This window comes from Camellia sinensis, chromosome 13 (genome assembly GCF_055761805.1).
Source record: "Camellia sinensis isolate YWXY chromosome 13, ASM5576180v1, whole genome shotgun sequence".
Lineage (NCBI taxonomy): Eukaryota > Viridiplantae > Streptophyta > Magnoliopsida > Ericales > Theaceae > Camellia > Camellia sinensis.
The window spans coordinates 127,321,178-127,331,088 of NC_138973.1; the positions used below are offsets into that span (position 1 = coordinate 127,321,178).

Below are 9,911 nucleotides of genomic sequence, written 5' to 3' on the forward strand. Positions count from 1 at the left end.
ATGCACAACTTGACTCATTTGGCCATCACGCATTGAAATGCACGATTGGTGGTCCGAGGGTCAAGGACCATCCTCCTTTGAGTCATGAACGTGATAAGGAGGGTGTTGGTGCACACATTTGCTTGAAATGCATTGCCATGCCTTGTTTGCACTATGCTGTTGTGTACCCAAGACGAAACTGGACTTGTGGCACTGTGAATCAAGTTTGGAGGACCAAACTTTTTAAGGTGGGGAGGATGTAACGACCCCAAAATCCGTATTAGAGATTACCTTTACGGCCTATTGGGTTAATGCATTTTGATTTATTGATATGTGTTCAAATTGAGGAATTATTTGTTGAGCTACGACTGTAAAATTGAAATTACCGACCTTTACGGGTTCAGAAATCACAATTGAGGACTTGGATGTGTTAATGAAAATTTTTAGAACTATTTGGGAAACCTAATTGGAAATCTAATTTGTTTGATTTGTTAATGTGCGTTTGGGTGGTTAACTTTGTACTGCAAATTGAAGGCCTTAGAGGTTTCAGAAACCAGAATAGGGGACATATTTATGATCATCATAATTTTTAGAGTCATCTGGAAAGTTTAATTGAAATTTAATTTTTCGCGATTCGTAAGGGCGTGTTTGGCCCTCCTTATTTGTGATAAAGCTTGTATAATTAATATATAGGTGTGTATGAGTTATATAAGTGGTGAACTCATACTTTTGGAGTCAAAAAACAAAATATCTAAAGAGAGAGAGAGGAAACCGTGAAAGGGAGAGAGGGAAGAGTGTCAATTTTCTCAACATCCATGGAGGCTTTGAAGATGAAGGAAGAGAATTGAAGGAAAGAAAGAAGATCACCCATGGGACTTGGAGGAATTGAAGAGAGCTAAGAGGTAGACAAAGATTGAGTTAGGTATGAAAATCTATCTTGAAATCTTGTGTTTAAAGTATGAATTTGGTAAAATCATAGAGATCTTGGAAGATTTAAACCCATTTGGGGTTAAGGTTTATCTATGTATTTACTTGAGCTAATTTGAGGAATTAGAAATTGAGTTCTTTAATTTTGTTTATGAGTGGAGCTCAAGCTCATGGATATCATGAAATAAACTTTAGATTATGCAAGAATCATGTGAATTTGTGGGTTGTGGGTTGTGTTTTTAAGAACCTTGAAGATCATGAAAGATTAAGCATTAATCTTGAACTTTGAGACAAAGATTGAATTGTTTGAAATGAAATTACACTTGGTTGATGTTAGTTTATCATGTTATAGGGCAATTCTACATGTTTTTGAGTGATTTATGTTAAGAACCAAGCTTAAAAATGGAAAAAACCAAGTGTTGGAGCAAAAAGAGCCATTTTCGGACTACACACTGCCCAGAGCCGCACGTGCGGCCCTGTTTCCCGCACGTGCGGGAGATAGCTTTGTCCCGCCATCTTTGAATAAGCATATCTTTTGCCTCGGGGCTCCGTTTTGAGTGATTCTTGAGCCTAAAATCAAGCCCCGGAAGTCTAGTTTCCAATGGAAGTGGTCTCACTCCCAAATTCTAAATACAAAAATAGTTATGCCCAAATTAGTGACAACTGTTCACTTTCTGTCAACTAATTTTATACCATTTCTTCGCCTAAACCATTTTCCATTGATTTCTCCTGTTTCTGTGACATGGAGTATAACTTATTAAGAAATAATGAGCTTGGTACCACCATGGCTAATTGATTGAATGATCAAAGAGAATAAGTTAATGAGCGAGTATAATCTCATATTATGTGTTGTGCACTGTACTTGTAGGTCGAGACGAGGATATCGTCCTATTACCACCGGGAACCAATCACTGTGAGTAGTAGTTCTGCAATAGTACGTTTACTTACCGTAAATAATTCTTATTGTTAACGCACTGTTCTTTGTAAGCATTTATGTTGTTTAGGGATCGGTGAGAACATTGAAAGATTATGTGCACTTCGGTATGACGCTGAAACTACTCTACATTCTGGTTATGGTTAATGGTTATCCTTAAGGTATAACAACCTGTAAATTACCTATAACTCCGCACAAGAATTATTAATATTATGCAACTGGTTGGTAAGAAGGGATTATGACTATAAACCCCGCTTAATGGGAACATGATATTTTGAACGTCCTATCCTGGACTCCTACAGCCTTATTTAGTTCTATACATGTTTTATGACATAGACATCTGCCTAAAATGGATTAACGAAATGAAAATCGAACAGAACCATGGGTTTCCTCATACGTCAAAGAATTGAATATCAATAACATTGTTATATGACTCACGTTATGGTGCGAATTGTTCTATTCCGATGAATAGTACTGTAACGACACATGTGTTTCTGTAAATAATTATTATTAATACTTTGTTATATGTAAGATGACTATGGCTACATGTAATGAATCATAAAGGGAAATTTATGTGCACCATTGTGAACGGTATTCGTATGAACCTGGCATTATTATGTTATGTTTATTCACTTCGTTTATGCTATGACATAATATGAATTGTTCAGTCTTCAAGAACTATTGATTCCCAGTACGAAACTAAGTGCTGCAATGCGAACCACCTCTTGAGTCCATACATACAAGAACTGGGCTTGAAGCCAATTTGGTCCCTTTATGGGTCACCCGGTTATGTGAAATTATGAAAGATATAATTTGTGAAGATATGAAAGGAATAACTTGTGAACTTATGAAAGATATAATTTGTGAAGATATGAAAGGAATAACTTGTGAACTTATGAAAGATATAATTTGTGATGATATGAAAGGAATAACTTGTGAACTTATGAAAGATATAATCTGTGAAGATATGAAAGGAATAACTTGTGAACTTATGAAAGAAATAATTTGTGAAGATATGAAAGGTATAATTTGTGAACTTATGAGGCCGAGGGCCACTTTGTGAATTTGTGAACTTATGAGGCCAAGGGCCACTTTGTGAATTTGTGAACTTTTGAGGCCGAGGGCCAACTTGTGAATTCTGAAATTATGAGGCCGAGGGCCAACTTGTGAAGTATGAATCTGTAACTTGTGAAACTATGAATCTCAAAGGCCGAGGGCCAATTTGTGAAGTTATGCATCTAAGTTATGCCAAGGGCTAATTTGTGAATGTGTGAACCCATCAGGCCAAGGGCCAACCTATGAAGTTATGAACCGACAAGACTGTTCTGAAATGTGTACAGAATCAAACTAACCACAGGATTTTTTCATTTACTTATCTAATTATAAAAATGTGTACATTGTAAGTAAATTAAGTTAATCTTTAAATTGTTTATGTACTACTGTTCACTGAGCTTGACTCACTTTGTCTTATGTCTGTTTCTGTAGGCACTCCACCTGGAGGTCAGTTTTAACCCATGGCATCCGTGCCTCTTTTGTCAACCTCAGAGTATCCAGGCACTTAAGTGAAGGCAGCCTTTTTGCTAAACTTTTGATTTTACACTCTGATTGTTTGCTTAAGGTTGATGTATATATAATTCCTTTGCCTGTCCATGTTGTTTTACGCCCAATTCTAAGGGCTGGGTCTGTATATATATATGTACATAACTAACTCTCTGGTGCACGTCACTGTATGTTTATTTGCCTTATGTTCTGTCTGTGATCCTGGCATGATAGTGGTCGCTCAATGGATGCAGTTCTTTTATTTATGTTAATTTATATTGGTAAATGCTTCCGTTCAGGCCCCATATGATATGTATACCAGGTTATGCGTCCGTTTCTGTGTAGGTCATGCCCAAACTTTTAGGGGCAAGTTTGGGGCGTGACAAGTGGTATCAGAGCACGAGTTGCTATCTCACACACGAGTCCATTGAGCCTTAGGGTGTCTAGAAAAGACTTAGGCATCATGCATGACATTTTGAATGAAAATGGAAAATTGATAGCAACGTTAAATGTACTCTGTTAACGCTAACGATTATAACCCATGTCCATTATATATTCTTTGTGTATATTGTGAATGATTGTTATGTAGAACATAATAAGACATGCAGATGCGATTAAATCAACAAAATTACACTGCAGAAGCGTGGTAAGGGTTCGAGCTGATCGGTAAGACAATCCATTTGTCAATGATTAAATAAGATGTAAGGTATCGGTTGTTATTTGTGGATTGGAAGTTACTTACCATCTGTTTAGGTGAAGTGATTAAACTCTAAGTATAGAATATTTCTAAGACTAAAGAAAATGATATAGTCCTCTTTGCCACAACAATGTTTAGATCTGTGATTTCGAGCAATTACTACACATGAGTATTTTGATAAAATGTGTTTGTGTGCTAACTGAAGTTGTGCTGAGTACGATTGGCTGTAAGAAGAAGTTAGGCATATGATGACCCCTATTAGAATTGTGTGTAATTTGTTTATGGAAACCTGCGATCTGAAATCTGTAATATGAAATTTGAAGTTGAAATTTGAAAGCTAACTCTGTTATTCGTAATCTATTTTGTTATGTGTAAACTGTAATCCGTAATCAGGATTTCTTATAAAGAGTGGTTGAACAACATGGAGGACCTTACCCACATTACGTGTCTGTTTACATGAGACTTGTAACAAGATAGACAGTTATGGACTACTTCGAGATCAAACTAAATGATTGATAAACGGATAAGTTACTGTAAGAATTAAAAATTCTGTTTCTGTATACTAATGACTTAAGATTGAGAAATCATTTCTGTGATATACTTCTGCGTAAATGTGCAAATGTTAGATATTGCAATTGTTCTGCACGACACTGTGAACTTTAGAAAAAAGAAGAAGAAGAAGAAGAAGAAGAAGAGTGGGCATGGGCATATTCTATATTGATGGTGAGTTAACAGTATGTACTGGACATTTACCTCCTCCGGTGTATTTATATTGATTTGTATAATATGTGCGACGTGATTCCGAGTTGATTTCTTATTTTATTAAACTGATCTGGCTAAGTGTTCTAACTCTGATATTAAGTGGTCAAATTATTTCGTCGCTAAATTGTTGAATTTCAAGCCAATATGGAATCTGGATGGATGTGAATACTGTAAACTTAAGGAAATCTATGACCTTATGGTTATGACTGATTAATCAAGCATGATTTTGAATTTGATTTTTGACTTTGTTTTGAGTGGCTCCCTTTGCTCAAAATAATGGTTGTTATAGTTGTATTTAATATTCGATTGAATTTATGACGGTATGACCAAGTATCTACAATGGTATGTTTGCGTGAATTTATAACACTATAGGTTATTTACTTTGGTATAGTCATAACTACTTGATTTCTCCTTGTGTTACTGTATTTAGAAGTAATACTGTGAAGAATTAACGATATTGATTGGGATTCTTCTTCCCATCGTTCTGATCTTGTTACGAATTAGTATATATGGTTTTAAATCCATATAACGAAATGATTTTGTTGTGTTTTCGGAAATGGAAAATACAAAGAACAATTGTGAAGCTAGAGACTACATGCCTATACGACTTATTCATGTCTGTTGAAATGATGTACAGCTTGGGTTACCAGCTTATCACTAAGTGACTTCTATTATAGGAATTACCAAGTGCTGAGATTTGTATACGGACTATTAATGCCTGTTAACCATAAAGGTTTGAGCCGCATTTGATTTTACTAATAATTTACCCTGAACATGTAATTCCTTGATATGGGATTTGAGCTGTTCTTTGGAGTCTGTTAGAAATTTGATTTGAATTGATAATTTATAATAGGTACGGCAGAAGTCACGAAGTCGTTGATTTAGAACATATGTGTTATTCTAGATTTAATTGTTGTAAGAAGCATATGCCTTTGAAACGTGAGTATGTAGTAAATGTCTCCTTAACCTTTGAGGAATTACGATAATGGGGGTTGTTGTGAACCTAAAGAATTTGAATTATGTTTAATAGCTTATGAGTTGCATGCAATCGAATACTCGAATGAATTCATTTCTGTGAGTAATAAATTGAAATGTACAAGATTCATGAATAATGAGATGATGTTTTGATGATATTCAGTATTTTTATTAATTGGGTTACCAATTAGCTAGTAAAGATGAATTACTTGTGACTCTTGGAGCAAACTCCATTGAAATTGACTATATAGGATTGTGAATTGTTAAATAATTGAGAAATGTTGTGTACCCAAGACGAAACTGGACTTGTGGCAGGGTGAATCAAGTTTGGAGGACCAAACTTTTTAAGGTGGGGAGGATGTAACGACCCCAAAATCCGTATTAGAGATTACCTTTATGGCCTATTGGGTTAATGCATTTTGATTTATTGATATGTGTTCAAATTGAGGAATTATTTGTTGAGCCACGACTGTAAAATTGAAATTACCGACCTTTACGAGTTCAGAAATCACAATTGAGGACTTGGATGTGTTAATGAAAATTTTTAGAACTATTTGGGAAACCTAATTGGAAATCTAATTTGTTTGATTTGTTAATGTGCGTTTGGGTGGTTAACTTTGTACTGCAAATTGAAGGCCTTAGAGGCTTCAGAAACCAGAATAGGGGACATATTTATGATCATCATAATTTTTAGAGTCATCTGGAAAGTTTAATTGAAATTTAATTTTTCGCGATTCGTAAGGGCGTGTTTGGCCCTCCTTATTTGTGATAAAGCTTGTATAATTAATATATAGGTGTGTATGAGTTATATAAGTGGTGAACTCATACTTTTGGAGTCAAAAAACAAAATATCTAAAGAGAGAGAGAGGAAACCGTGAAAGGGAGAGAGGGAAGAGTGTCAATTTTCTCAACATCCATGGAGGCTTTGAAGATGAAGGAAGAGAATTGAAGGAAAGAAAGAAGATCACCCATGGGACTTGGAGGAATTGAAGAGAGCTAAGAGGTAGACAAAGATTGAGTTAGGTATGAAAATCTATCTTGAAATCTTGTGTTTAAAGTATGAATTTGGTAAAATCATAGAGATCTTGGAAGATTTAAACCCATTTGGGGTTAAGGTTTATCTATGTATTTACTTGAGCTAATTTGAGGAATTAGAAATTGAGTTCTTTAATTTTGTTTATGAGTGGAGCTCAAGCTCATGGATATCATGAAATAAACTTTAGATTATGCAAGAATCATGTGAATTTGTGGGTTGTGGGTTGTGTTTTTAAGAACCTTGAAGATCATGAAAGATTAAGCATTAATCTTGAACTTTGAGACAAAGATTGAATTGTTTGAAATGAAATTACACTTGGTTGATGTTAGTTTATCATGTTATAGGGAAATTCTACATGTTTTTGAGTGATTTATGTTAAGAACCAAGCTTAAAAATGGAAAAAACCAAGTGTTGGAGCAAAAAGAGCCATTTTCGGACTACACACTGCCCAGAGCCGCACGTGCGGCCCTGTTTCCCGCACGTGCGGGAGATAGCTTTGTCCCGCCATCTTTGAATAAGCATATCTTTTGCCTCGGGGCTCCGTTTTGAGTGATTCTTGAGCCTAAAATCAAGCCCCGGAAGTCTAGTTTCCAATGGAAGTGGTCTCACTCCCAAATTATAAATACAAAAATAGTTATGCCCAAATTAGTGACAACTGTTCACTTTCTGTCAACTAATTTTATACCATTTCTTCGCCTAAACCATTTTCCATTGATTTCTCCTGTTTCTGTGACATGGAGTATAACTTATTAAGAAATAATGAGCTTGGTACCGCCATGGCTAATTGATTGAATGATCAAAGAGAATAAGTAAATGAGCGAGTATAATCTCATATTATGTGTTGTGCACTGTACTTGTAGGTCGAGACGAGGATATCGTCCTATTACCACCGGGAACCAATCACTGTGAGTAGTAGTTCTGCAATCGTACGTTTACTTACCGTAAATAATTCTTATTGTTAACGCACTGTTCTTTGTAAGCATTTATGTTGTTTAGGGATCGGTGAGAACATTGAAAGATTATGTGCACTTCGGTATGACGCTGAAACTACTCTACATTCTGGTTATGGTTAATGGTTATCCTTAAGGTATAACAACCTGTAAATTACCTATAACTCCGCACAAGAATTATTAATATTATGCAACTGGTTGGTAAGAAGGGATTATGAATATAAACCCCGCTTAATGGGAACATGATATTTTGAACGTCCTATCCTGGACTCCTACAGCCTTATTTAGTTCTATACATGTTTTATGACATAGACATCTGCCTAAAATGGATTAACGAAATGAAAATCGAACAGAACCATGGGTTTCCTTATACGTCAAAGAATTGAATATCAATAACATTGTTATATGACTCACGTTATGGTGCGAATTGTTCTATTCCGATGAATAGTACTGTAACGACACATGTGTTTCTGTAAATAATTATTATTAATACTTTGTTATATGTAAGATGACTATGGCTACATGTAATGAATCATAAAGGGAAATTTATGTGCACCGTTGTGAACGGTATTCGTAAGAACCTGGCATTATTATGTTATGTTTATTCACTTCGTTTATGCTATGACATAATATGAATTGTTCAGTCTTCAAGAACTATTGATTCCTAGTACGAAACTAAGTGCTGCAATGCGAACCACCTCTTGAGTCCATACATACAAGAACTGGGCTTAAAGCCAATTTGGTCCCTTTATGGGTCACCCGGTTATGTGAAATTATGAAAGATATAATTTGTGAAGATATGAAAGGAATAACTTGTGAACTTATGAAAGATATAATTTGTGAAGATATGAAAGGAATAACTTGTGAACTTATGAAAGATATAATTTGTGATGATATGAAAGGAATAACTTGTGAACTTATGAAAGATATAATCTGTGAAGATATGAAAGGAATAACTTGTGAACTTATGAAAGAAATAATTTGTGAAGATATGAAAGGTATAATTTGTGAACTTATGAGGCCGAGGGCCACTTTGTGAATTTGTGAACTTATGAGGCCAAGGGCCACTTTGTGAATTTGTGAACTTTTGAGGCCGAGGGCCAACTTGTGAATTCTGAAATTATGAGGCCGAGGGCCAACTTGTGAAGTATGAATCTGTAACTTGTGAAGCTATGAATCTCAAAGGCCGAGGGCCAATTTGTGAAGTTATGCATCTAAGTTAAGCCATGGGCTAATTTGTGAATGTGTGAACCCATCAGGCCAAGGGCCAACCTATGAAGTTATGAACCGACAAGACTGTTCTGAAATGTGTACAGAATCAAACTAACCACAGGATTTTTGCATTTACTTATCTAATTATAAAAATGTGTACATTGTAAGTAAATTAAGTTAATCTTTAAATTGTTTATGTACTACTGTTCACTGAGCTTGACTCACTTTGTCTTATGTCTGTTTCTGTAGGCACTCCACCTGGAGGTCAGTTTTAACCCATGGCATCCGTGCCTCTTTTGTCAACCTCAGAGTATCCAGGCACTTAAGTGAAGGCAGCCTTTTTGCTAAACTTTTGATTTTACACTCTGATTGTTTGCTTAAGGTTGATGTATATATAATTCCTTTGCCTGTCCATGTTGTTTTACGCCCAATTCTAAGGGCTGGGTCTGTATATATATATGTACATAACTAACTCTCTGGAGCACGTCACTGTATGTTTATTTGCCTTATGTTCTGTCTGTGATCCTGGCATGATAGTGGTCGCTCAATGGATGCAGTTCTTTTATTTATGTTAATTTATATTGGTAAATGCTTCCGTTCAGGCCCCATATGATATGTATACCAGGTTATGCGTCCGTTTCTGTGTAGGTCATGCCCAAACATTTAGGGGCAAGTTTGGGGCGTGACAATTTTGGTCCAGAAGCTGCTGGCTCTTTTGACCACAGGGGTAACTCTCATTTTCTCCCTTTTTAGCATTATTTTGCTTCATATCATAGCCTAGTTTTCCTGCATATTTGGGCTTTGTCATAAACTAGAAAAAGTCTTGTTTTAAGCTTCTTAACATGTTTGTTTAAGACCTCTTTTCTATTGGGGGTCATCTACCCCCTTGCATGCTTCATT

General features: G+C 35.7%; 2 long non-coding RNA genes across 2 annotated transcripts; both read left to right on the top strand.

Moving 5' to 3' along the window:
* The first annotated feature begins 546 nt into the window (after positions 1-546).
* On the top strand, positions 547-3,932 carry LOC145806017 (uncharacterized). Its single transcript, XR_014348415.1, has 4 exons — positions 547-901; positions 1,775-1,819; positions 1,895-2,001; positions 3,326-3,932. It is a non-coding gene; the product is annotated as an uncharacterized LOC145806017 (long non-coding RNA).
* A 2,411-nt stretch (positions 3,933-6,343) lies between these two features.
* Positions 6,344-9,484, top strand: LOC145806018 (uncharacterized). The gene is made up of 3 exons (XR_014348416.1): positions 6,344-6,836; positions 7,710-7,936; positions 9,261-9,484. It is a non-coding gene; the product is annotated as an uncharacterized LOC145806018 (long non-coding RNA).
* The last annotated feature ends 427 nt before the right edge of the window (positions 9,485-9,911 follow it).